Source organism: Scophthalmus maximus, chromosome 16, assembly GCF_022379125.1.
Source record: "Scophthalmus maximus strain ysfricsl-2021 chromosome 16, ASM2237912v1, whole genome shotgun sequence".
Classification (NCBI taxonomy): domain Eukaryota; kingdom Metazoa; phylum Chordata; class Actinopteri; order Pleuronectiformes; family Scophthalmidae; genus Scophthalmus; species Scophthalmus maximus.
In genome coordinates this window covers 2452433-2465275 of record NC_061530.1, presented here as the reverse complement: position 1 = coordinate 2465275, position 12843 = coordinate 2452433, and the positions used below count along the sequence as shown (strand labels likewise).

The window sequence follows — 12843 nt, the reverse complement described above, 5'->3', positions numbered from 1 at the left end:
TGATGATGTCACTCCCCATTGGTGCACATCATATTAAAATGGACTAATGCAGGATGAAAAGCTATTTATTGAGAGTGACTAATGATCAAACATTGAATTCAAAGTGTTGATGAGCAGGACATACTGCAGGGAGATATGGATGAACATCTCAGTAAATAATAACCATCAAGTATTCAGACAAGCCATAGTATAAATAGTATTTCACATTTGAAATGTATTTAAGGAAATCTGGGGGAGCCAGTTTGAATGGGCCTGATGGAGCTGATTACATTATTAATAAATATTGTCATATATAACTTACAGTTGCTATGGTTAGATTTGTTAGTAGACTAATTTGTTCTGTATAGATCTATTTAATCTTAGACTGACAGATGAAGCAAACAGTTGTAAAGGAAGGAGGATTATAGTGGAGCAGTGGGGTGTCAGATGTAACTGTGTGGCTCATGAGTCAGGTAGGAGGGAACCGGCCCTGATTGTTATTATCATTACCATAAGGCCCGAGCTCCACTGACAAAGTCAGAGCGAGAACCTATTGTAATTATTATTATTATTATTATTCACTGCAGTGTTGATGCAGAATATATAAGAAAAAAGTTCAGAGACAACGAATTTGTTTTCCACCAAAATAGCTGATCTTGCAGATTAATATGTAATATTACCGACTTGTCTCCTCGGCTCTGTGCCTGCCACACTCACCGCACAACACATCTCATGACCAACTGGTCTCCACTGGGCTCCTCCCCCTGCCCACTGGCCACTCGTCCAGCCCCACTGTGAGCTCACAGCCCTGCAAACTGCCGTCCCCTGCACTCAAAATGCTGCTTACGTAAAAGTCCATTGAAATGATCAAAAGTAAAACTACTCATTACACCACTTCTATCCCAAATCCATGCTCTGCAGTTCATGATTCTCAAGGGGCCTCTATAGCACTGTTAAACTTTTAATTGAATGCTTTACTCTTTTTTAAAGGCCCACCCTGGTCCTTCATTCCTGTTCAATCTCATTCTACTATACAGTTTGTATATACAGCACAATCCTCTGATTAAAGAAGGCTATTCTTTTTGATGGTGTTCACTGTCTATGGCTGCATGACTAAAGTCAGCTGCCATCCGTTTCTCCTCAGCTTCACGCATGAAGCTGCTCACTGGAAAATGTCTCTTTCCACTTGCTCTATAGTTTTCTCTTCTCTTTTCAGTCTAAATTATTGATCTTGAATCTGTCAGAAACCCGCCCTTCTCCTCAAGAGTCCCTCTTTGACAAGAACCTTTCAACGTCTAGAGGTGAAATATTTAGAGGGTACAAGTTACAAAGCCCTGCAGTGGCCATGAGGGCAACAGTTTGGCCATGCAAAAGGTGGGCCGAAGAAATCCATTGAGGTGCTGAAACCCCTGAGGATGGAGCGTCTGGTTTGAAAGAAGATGAGCCTTTGGACGTGTCAGGCAAAATTCAGTGATACCGTTAAACAGATGGAGAGAGGGGTGTGTGTGTGTGTGTGTGTGTGTGTGGTCTGCAGCAGTAGCAGATTTATAGGTGTATGTCCAGACTGCAGTGTGCAGACATAAATAAGGCTGAGGAGGGAAAGCTCTCTTTTGAGCATAATCAAGTGGTTTTCCTTTAGAGCTCCATTCATCTCTATCTCTCTCTCTCTCACACACACACACACACACACACACACACACACACACACACACACACACAAAAATTTAAAAACAGAGCAGAATGTGAGGCAGCCTAATCTCTTACCCCGGCATCACAAACACACACACACAACACAAACACACACACACACACACACAACACAAACACACACACACACACACACACGTGTGACACGTGATAAATCCAATCAATGTTCCTTTAATCTTCACATGTATTTATGTCCACACAGGACCCAGAGGGGTTCACTATAGTTGAGATAGGCCTGCAGCTTGTGCTTCAACCTGCAGAACCCAACTCACCTCACGTACATAATCACTCTACCATCCACACATACTGCGTGTCCATTCATGCATTCACAGGCTAAATTCATCTAACTCTGGGTCGTATTTTTCTTTCACTTTTCATGATTTTGCTGGCAAATAAAGTCTCAAAATCAGATTTGGTGGACAAATACACTGAGTGTAATTTAGTGAACAGGACATATTAAATTAGATTAAATTAAATTGTATTTGTATTGCGCCAAATCACAACGCATATCGTCTCAAGGCTCTTTACATCGTGAGGTCGAGACCTCACAATATTACAGAGAAACACAATAGTTCCCACAATGAGCAGCACTTGGCGACTGTGGAGGACACACATAGACATTATATTATTCACTTTGCAGGTCTGTAAACAAACTAATCACTGATGTTTCACTCTATCCTGACACACGAGATGGAGTGTGAATTTATGGATTATCGAGTAACACAGGCTTTGTTAAAAAATTGAATAATGATGGAATGATTATTTAAAAGTGTTGAAAAAAGGTAAAGCCTTACTTGGTGTTGGCTCTTGAACGCATCAAATGAGCTCCACCCAGACCACACCCCGTCATTAGCTGAGCTTATTTAAAGCATGGGACCCTCGCTCTGACTTTTAGGTGAGTTAAAAATCTGTTTTATGCTTTCAAGGTGTTTCCAAATGACTGAGTTGCATATTTCGCAGCAGTCTGCTGCCTGCCTTGGCTGACAGGGATTCCAAGTTCCCCTGCCTGGAATGGCGACATGTACTCCCCCCTGTCAGCTGCTCTTTTGCCTAAGTTCAGTTGTTAGGACTTGAATCATTTTAGTACAACTTTGTTCAAGTGCCCGCAGTCAGCTTGTGGTGGAGGCTTCAGAGATTGTAGTGATAATGGCACTGGGATACGATTTGCAGTGACTATCAATTGCAGTGGGCACATGCGTTGGATAAGTTGGTGCACCCCTGGAACACAAAACCCTGGATCACACCCTTAGTTACCCTGCGTTCCATTATACCTTGGAACTGGGATGTCGGGTCTACCGTTCCGGTATAATCTCGGAATTTAGAATTACGACCCTGATTTCCAGGGTCGGAGATCCGGGGTCCACAGCTGGCTTCTACCCACCTCCCCCCTTTTCCCTTTGATAATTTAACAACTGGAAGTGTATTTGTTAAAAAGAATTTACCTTTGAAGGCTAAAATATTGTTATAAACCTTTTCTACATTTTCTGTCGTAATTTGATTAACTAGCTTCATTTCTAACTATCCTCTTCACAGTTATTTCCAGTCATCATTGATTTAATTTCAGCGAACCTGTGCAGTCTTTGTGTAACTGGGGTACTAGTCAAGGTAGAAATTAAACATTTGCGTGGGTGGATGTCCCCAGGTGCGTTGTCAGATATTTGGATACTGGTGGCGATTCCTCCCCTTGTTCCAGCCCCTGACCACAGTGGTCCTTTTAGTGTCTTGTATGACATTATATGAAACATTGAGTTACATTCTGAAAAATTTTAAACTGGAATTATGACTTCAGTAAATGTAAACTCTTAAAAACATGTAATATGGAGGCTCTCCCTCATACCGAGACTTTACAGCCATTCTTTCTAAAATACTGCACTGACTATTCCTTTATTCTGTGCCACAGTGCAGGACCTGCTCGGACATTTTTTTTTTCTTTGACTGAACAAGCTCAGACAAAGGGAATAGATAGAGGAGATTTAAAATAGTGTACAGGGATTCCCTACTGTCCCTCTGAGCCCTCCCTCCTTTACCAAAAGTCACTGTCACTACATCGTCTTGAAACCAAAATGTTCATCTGACAATTCATTGCCAAGTTCCCATCACTACTGGAACAGTTCAGTACTCCACAACAGCCGCTTTGTTCCAATGGTTTGTGTTACGACACCAACAATCTCTGAAGTGGAGCATTTCCCAAAGGACTGGAGCACTCCGTCATGTGCTGGCCTTGTTGTTTATGCTGGTGTTTTAATGCACCTGCATCTATAATCACAACATTCAATAACATCACTAGAAGAACATGTTAACCTTTATAATCAAGTATTGTATGCTGATACTGTAATTGTGGCATGATAGTTTATATTTCAATAATAACTATAAACCATAAGAGCATGGATACAATCAAACATAAAGATGTTGATTTTTTTATCACTTTAAATGTAAAAAATAAATGCATCTTTTCTGCATTCTGTAAAATAAAAGTTTTCATAAGTTTCGCGTATTGGGTTAGCAAACATAAATGCAGATAAGTCTGATTTTATCAGTCGGGCTATAGTATGTATTCAAAAAAATTATTCTGTTTACTATTCTGTCAAAATGGGTAAAAAAGACATCAAATAACATGGCTGTCTTTTTCTCTCCATTACCCAAATAATTTTTCGATGTTTCCGAAACAAGAACCCAACTCCTGTGGAGAGCGCTGGCGGAGCAAACATGGAGACAATCAGGCTGCTGAAGAAAGTAGTGGGTGTTTGCTGTGATTTGCAGAACACCTGTTTGTGAACAACTCCCGCCCCTCACTACAAACCTGAATCTGAATGTGTATTAACGGTTCACTGCTCCGTTCAAGGCTTGTTCACATGCAGATCCCGCTCTTGCTCAGTTCTGACAGCCTCTGCTGCTGAGCCGTCTTCACCAACACACACAATGTCTCTCTGTCTCATTCTTGTGTAGAGGGAGGATTAGACCACAGGATAAAGGACTTATCTGTATTGTCAGGATACAGCATACCAGACAATACCAGCAAAACACACGCGCACGCACACACACACATTCACTTGTAAACCAAAAAATATGTTCACTGAAAACAGCTTGTAGGTGCAACAAGCTATACTAGTGATACAGTCTGTTGTGGGCTTGGATAACACCTCTGCTTTAAGGGATTACTGCACCAACCCAACCAAAAAGGTGCCGAGGCATTTTGAAGGGATCTCTAAATGATGTGTCTTTCACTCACACGAGGGGAGCTCTGAACGGCGTCTGACTTGTGCTTGTGATAAATCACTTGGAGGGTAAAGGGTAGAAAAAAATGTAGATGGAATACGTCATTCAGAAATCAGACAGAGATCAGACTGAATATTCATTCTCCTTCAGTTTTCATTCTGAGTAGACAGCCAGATAGTTTGTTTAGCATCAAACAGTTTCCTCTATTCTTGACATTTTCCATCAGTTGTGGCGAGGGTTGTAGATGTTGGAGAACGTCTCTGCCCACACATACACACGTATCACTACACACCTCCTTAAATGTCATTTATCTGTATGAAACAAGAGGGATCTACATGCTGCTGTTTGCACTGTCACATTATACCATAAAAAGACCTTATAGCAGCACACAAGCACCATAAAGGCCAAGGAGCCAGCACTCGTTTGCCCTCACTCATCACACACATTTCCAAAAGGAAAGAAAGCAGCTCTGCCTCCACACAGCAGCAGCAGCAGCAGCAATGTTTCCCAATGCCTCTGCCGCGGCCCCATGCTGAGAAGCCCCTTTGATGTAGAGACACCCTGTCCAAGTGTCACCCACTAAATCCTTATTGTGAGTAAATCCCACGAAGAGCCAGAGCTATCCTCCCCTCAACACTTTCCTGCAGAGCCCATCGGCCCCAAGCTAACACCCCTTGATCCTCCAGGAAAACACACATTACTTATACATGTGCAGATACTCCTGGATGTCTTACCGCCTACCTGCTCTGTATTTGATATACACACTTGATGAATGCACACACTTCTTTGCATCTGAGAAATGTCTGATTTCTTTTTTTTAACATGACGAAAATAAACAAAATATTTTCTCTCATGATGTTTTGGTTTCTCAACATGTGTACAGATCACGACCCTGTATTAATATGCCACTCAGGTGATCAGATCACAGATGTGAATGTAACCATTACGCATTGAGGATTCAATTGGAATCGGATCGGTCCGATTGCGTCCTGGGACGCATGTGACCACGTTCTCTTCACAGTGTGAACATCTTGTGAACACACCCACTCAGTTGATGTCCTCTGGCCTGCGCAGTTATAATGAAGTCAACATATTTTCTACTGTGTATTTGTAGATACATTGACTTATTTGTAGCCGCCGCCACCATATCAACATTGACTGACACAAATTGATTTTCTAAATATTTTACATTTTTCAAATAAGTAAACTAACCCAGCCCCTGCTTTCGCCTTTCACTCAGTCTCTCACAAAGAGAAGATTTGAAGATTGACCCCTCCGTCGTAGTCAGATGGATCATGATCATAATCAACATGAAGTGATGTATGTGTGTGTATTTGCATATAGAGGAGTAAAGTGACATCTGGTCATGAGTGCTCACCTGAGACACGTGGAGTGAACCTGAGATGGATGTTAACACTAGGTCTGAGCAGGACCTCTGACAATAAAGCTTCAACACATATTTTTAACGGACTGCGAGTCATTTTATATAATAATATAATGTGCCACTTTTTACACTAAGGCTACATGATAAAATGTTTAAAAAAGTTGTTGTTCCCAAAGACATTTCACACATCTTGCCGAGACATTTGAGTCTGCCGGGTTTGGACTTTGTGGCATCTGACAAAGTAAAATAGAGCAGACAAAAGCCACGGAGGAGCCACAGAAAGAAAAGTGTCTTTCCAGAAATAATCACTGTGTGAGGAAGTGTGTGTGGGGGAGGCAGCAGTTATCATAATCCCTCATTTTTCAGGTCTCTCCTCACCTCTACACTAAACTCTCCTCTCTGCTGTCCACAACATCAAAACTGCAATTTACAACATTCCTGTGTTATATTCTCTGAGATCAAATCTCATCTTACTGTAGAGAGACAGTTAGCTTCCCCTCAGTTTTTTCATGATTTTCACATTCAATCACACCAATACGAGCGAAAATGACCAAAAAGACGTGAAGGAAAATCTCCTCAGGACAAGACCAGATGGTAAAAGGACATAAAAGTCAAACACAAGTCAAACAAACTGTGGGACTGTCCAATCCGCAGTGTGACACATCTGCAAACATATATCGGAAAAGCCCACATTGTATGATATGAGTTGTCAAAATGCAATATATTTCAAAAACGAGAAAAGAAATATGTGAATTGCCTTGCTGAAGAAAGACCACAAGTGTAGAAAACACGTGACCAGGAATGAATGAACCAGAACTGCTTAAGTTGCAAAAAAAGAAAGAAAGTAAGAAAAGAAAAATCTCAAATACATGAACATGACATTTGCATTACAAGAGTTAGGTGCAAGTTGTGTAAGCACACGTGTACCACGCTGCATCATCATCTCTCCTGTCTTCTAATTCTTCAGTTTGATACCTGCACTTTGTGTACACACACAATCTCACACATACACACTCTGCAGCTTCACAGCGAGGAACACAACCTGACTCCAGCCATCACCTGTGCATCTCCCCTCACATCCCTACTGTACTTCTCCTGTCTACTACAGTATGAGCAGTTTGCACCTGTCTCCTGTGTCACACACACACACACACACACACACACACACCAGATCAGTCAGCTGGGAAACAGCTCGCTCAATAGTGAGGCGAGTGGAGAGAAGCATGTCTACACAGTCCAGTACTCACGGTGGTCAGGAGTGTGTCTTTCTCTCCGTCCGCTCAGCTCTGCCCTGTGGGTGTCTTTCTCTCTCTGCCTCTCTCTGTTCTGGACACAATCCCGTCACACGGACACAGACTCCACTCTGATACACGGCTCTGCTCAACCAACTGCTCTGAGCAAGAGACGGAGATGGAGAGAGTGAGTAAGAGAGGTGGAGAAAGAGTAGGGGGGGCATTAGAGCGAGGAAGGCAAGGGATGTGTGTGTGTGTGTGTGTGTGTGTGTGTGTGTGTGTGTGTGTGTGTGAATAGATGTGTTGAGTGTGGGTACAGCATGGTGCGTAGTGTAAGCCACTGAGTGAGCGTACACACACACACACACACAAACACACACACACACACATACACACACACACACACACATGAACACATTACAGTGCAAGCAGGGCTTCATGATAAAATGAGGGAGTAAAATCATGAAATGGGCATAGCTTGTGTGTGTGTGTGTTTCACCATGATAAGTAGTGAATCTCATATGAAACAAGCCTCCCTGCTCACTCCTCCTCCTCCTCTCCATCATCTGGTCTTCATCTCTGACACGCCTCGTCTCTTCCTCCTGCAATTAGTTTCTTCTACTTATTCCGTTCCTTCTTTCTCCAATCCTGACACATTCATATTTAAAAACATCACACTCACGCACATTTTTTTGCATTACAACAATCCATCCCTCCAAATGACGTTGTCATGGTACTATAACAAACGGTATTGTGCTGTTAAAGTTGATAAATATCCTATACCTTCTTCCTTTTACCAAAATGAAAGCACCACAGTCATTCAGAGTTGTCTCCGGGGTTTTGTCCCTGTCATTTTGTCAATTTATCGGCGTCATTGTCCTGCCTCTTACAGTCAAGCCATACACAGCCTCTGCTGATCCCGAGCACATTTATTAAAGGTGAAATGAGCTATTAGACTGGCATTATGCAGCTCCACTGGTCCGATGGACCGATGCTCCACAGCACCGCCCCATGGGGAGAAGGAGGCGATGATTTGGCCTGGAGAAGGTTTGTGTGTGTGTGTGTGTGTGTGTGTGTTCAGCTCTGACACTACCTGCGCTGGCATTTCAAGTAATCATTGCCTTTCTAAAAACAATGCATAACATTGAACTGCTCGACTCCCACCCCAATGGCCATCTCCCCGCTTAGAGTTGTCCGGTACACACACAGTTGAGCCAATCATCACCTTTACAGGAAAAAGACGTCAGCAGTTAGTGCACATGTGAATGTATTGAACATGGCCATGTGTCCTCACTTAACGTCTTCACCTGTTCCATGGCACTTGCTGGTACGGAGTGAAAACCATCACTCCGTATGTTTACGGATATGTTTGATTAAACATTTAAAAAGTAAATGAGGTTTAGTGAAGGGTACACTAAACCTTTTTATCTAATATTTCTGTGGACTAAGTCATGCAAATTATTGTTAGCGTTGTCCCTACAAGTGATGTATTTGTGGAGCTTATTCATTCATTGGTCAGTGCTATCGAGTTGATTGAAATCAACACAGACATACAAATATTTTTTTCTTTGGAAAGTGGTGAATAACTCAAATGCAAACCGTATTGACAGCAAGAAGGTTGTTGGTTTGAATCTTGGTTCAATGCAGACTGTAAAATGAACAGATTGCTATCAAGAAATATCATATGATGATAAGTTGATGTATTCAATGAAATTCTTTTGTATAGCACGAAATCGCAACATACATTATCTCAAGGGCCTTAACCTAGTGAGGTCAACACCTGACATAGTGACAGAGAAACCCAACAGTTCCCACAATGAGCAGCAGTTGGTGACTGCGGAGAAAAAGTAACAGAAGACATTTCAAAGCATCTCCCTGGACCGGTTGGGGTAAGAGAGAGGAGAGAGAGACCAGGAACAGTTGTATAACCGTTGCTTTAATCTCTGTCAGACTGATTCTTATTGGTATTTAATTAATAATAATTGAATCTTTCAAAGCACATCTAAAGGGACATTAACTTGGCCCTCAGTCTGTCTCTCAGCCCCGCACGGCTCCCTCACGTTGTACACATGCGTGAATAACAAACTGTTTCTGTGAAGCTTGACTCAGAACATCAGCTTTCATCAGTGTTGTCATGAACGTGCTGTTGTGTGTTGTCATGGTGGACAACGTCTCTTACGTTGATGAGTTCCTGCTGCCGCTGCTTCGGAACGCTGATAAGCTGACGATTCAAAATGTCCAAATTCAACACTTCAGCACTTTCTTTGTCCCTATAAACAACACACATGCTAAGTGTGAACCTGAGTAGATGAACGGTTCTCCAGGTATCACAGACAGACAGACAAACAGACAGACAACAGACTGACAACACACTGACTGACTGACACACCCTAACCCCAACCAAGGTTTGTATCCCACTCTCTCTCCTCTTCCCAACCGGTCACAGCAGATGTTCTGGTTCTGTTAGAGATCTCTTCCTGTTAAAAGACAGTCTTTTCAAGTGCTGCTCATTGTGGGAACTGTTGGGTTACTTTAATATTGTGAGTTTGTGACCTCAATAGGTAAAGTGCCTTGAGATAAGATATTTAACCATTTGGCATATAAAATGTAAATTACACCAGATTGATGGATTTAACAAAATGTACAAAGTTTTCTTCCGAGGGAGCATGGGCATACAAAAAACTATTTGGGGGAAAACCTGATTTCTCCTTTAACCCCTTATCTTGTGACACGAATGATGTGAGGGTCCGATTGAGGGTGCTATGGCGCTGCCTGACTAGAATTATTGGGCGACATATCTGACATGTGCCTGAAAAAAAAACAAGGTGTGGTTTATCAAACCTGCCATGACTGCTAGTATTAATATAAAAGTTAGAAAAAAATGCAGATTCCCTAGCTATCTCCATGTGGCTTAACGAATTTCCAACGTACACCCATAAGTTCCCAGAATGCAGTGCAGTATGATGTCAAATCAAAAAGTGATTGGTCATGTATAATAGAATTATTAACCCTTAGCCAGAAAGCCAAAGTAAGATTGGATAATGGACTGAGAAGGAAATTACCATTTGGGTTAAATATCAGACACACTGGCGCGCGTACACACTCTCCCCTCACATAGTAAAGTCTTCAATGGAGTAGGGCCCTGGAGGCTTCCCATCATAGCCATTTAGCACCTTAACTCCACACAGGCAGTGGTGAGACACTCTGTGCCCATCTGAACAGTCCTCCTCCAGGCTGCCAATCCCACCTCACACCCTCACCACCCTGGAGGTTAGAAGCTGTCGCTGACACCTCCACACAGGTATGATACCTGCTAATGGGGCCGGCAGTAGCTCCTGAGCCTGCCAAAGGTTCAGAGCAAGGTGATATGTTGAAGGACAGGTCTTGATGAAGGACTAGCATTGGGAATAATTCTAATACTGAAATATCTCTGTCTGTCTCGCTACCTCTCTCTCATCCAGTTACCATAATAAAGGACCATGGGAGTTTATGGGTGGCATCTGTAAATAGATAATCATCTCACTTGGCAACACACACACACACACACACACACACACACACACACACACACACACACACACACACACACACACACACAAACTTAATTATCCTCACATGCACCAGGCAGGAGTGTCTATGCCCCCACACATACACAAACAGGGTCTGTCTCTCTACTGGATTAGTAAATAGGAGAATAACAGAGTGATAAGTAGGCAGGGGGTAGGCAGCAGCAGCACTACAGACATACACAACTGAATAATGAAGCCCCATTTATTATTACTGCACATGGCACAAGCTGTGAGCTGTTTGAAGTGCTCCGGCTTCCCCTTTATCTCCTCTTCCTCCTTGTTCCCTCTCCCTCTTTTTTGTTTCCCACAACTTGTGATAAAGACCAGCCTAGTCTTTACAGAGGTGTTCATGCTTACATTTTGCCTAAACACATGTCATTCAGCCATGTGGGTGAATTAGGTCAGTGCATCAACAAAAGAAGGATGATGTTTAGCTAGCTAAAGGTACATACGTTTAATAAACCGAGCGGCCTTACAAGGTGATTATTGCTCTTAAAATAGTTTTGTTAAGTTGTGTGCTGTTTCCTGTTTTATTCTGAAGTCCCTTCCCGCTGATTGATTCACTTCCTTTTCCTGTGTCTTGTATCTCCTGCCCCTGTGAGTGTCCACACCTGTTCCTAATGTGTCTCACCTGTGTGTCATTAACCTGGGGCTGCTTGTGTCATAGATTTACTAATTAAAAACCTAGATACCGGATGTCATACGCCGCCTGCCTGAGCAGATCAGCTTGTTGTTGTTAGCTTAGTCTGTTAGCTTGGAGCAACACGTCAACACCGCAACCTGCTCCTCGTTTATCTTCTGCTTTGGTCTTTTAAACATCTCGACGCAGCCACGAGCGGATCACAACCATCCGACCCACGTGTATTTACCTCCGTTCCACCTGACATCGGTCTTCAGTACCAGACTGACTCCACATACTCATTCTACGTTCACCAAGCAAGAAACCTCGTTCAGGAGACGCTATGTGACCGCGCGTGACCCAGCTTGCACCGAGGCCGCATTGGATTTTTCGCTGCAGTACCACAAATGGCCAGCATGTCTTTTTTGCTTCAAGGCTGAGCGAACTCCCCGGGGCTTGGCTTGTCTATTTAGTCTCTGTGCTTCCCTTTGTCCGGATCAGTTCATTCCAGTTTGTACCCGTTTCCAGCCCGTATGTCCCACTCAGTTTTCAGCTCGGTTCCTGTTTTTCCTGATTTTGATTTTTCTGTTTGGATTCCAGCGTTTCTTTCGCCTGTCTTTTTGTTTAATTAAAATCCTGTTGCTCTCTGCATTTGGGTCCGGCTCCTTCCCATCTTAACACAAACAGCAGAAAACAAGAACAACAAAGCTATTGATAGGGAAACAAAATTATCCCTTGTGCTACCCTTTTGCATACTCAGAGAAGCCCCGATCCCGAGGCTCCGGGGCGGTTTTTCCGACTCGCGGGTTGGGGTCAGAGAAGCCCAGAGGCTCCGGGGGGTGTACGGGGGTCCGAGAGACCCAGAGGGCCTCTGAAAATTACACGCGTGGCAAGCGGAAGGGTTAGCCGATTGTGTCAAAAGAAGCGTTTTCTCATTGAAATACGTCAGTTTTGACACAATATCATAGTTTTGATCTCATTGGTCAAAACCAGCGTTGTCTCATAGAAATACGTCAGTTTTGACACAGTATCATAGTTTTGAAGGTTTTGTGTCAAAACCAGCGTTTTCTCATTGAAATAGGTCAATTTTGACACAATATCATAGTTTTTAACGTTTTATGTCAAAACCAGCGTTGT

General features: G+C 42.8%; 1 protein-coding gene across 3 annotated transcripts in view; it reads right to left on the bottom strand.

The window, feature by feature from the left end:
* rbfox3a (RNA binding fox-1 homolog 3a) overlaps window positions 1-7661 on the bottom strand; it is a 529247-nt gene extending 521586 nt beyond the window's left edge. For all 3 annotated transcript variants that reach the window (XM_035612518.2, XM_035612516.2, XM_035612519.2), the window contains exon 1: window positions 7534-7661. The gene's annotated coding sequence lies outside the window, so the exon portion shown is untranslated. The remainder of the gene's footprint in view (window positions 1-7533) is intronic.
* Between the last annotated feature and the right edge of the window lie 5182 nt (window positions 7662-12843).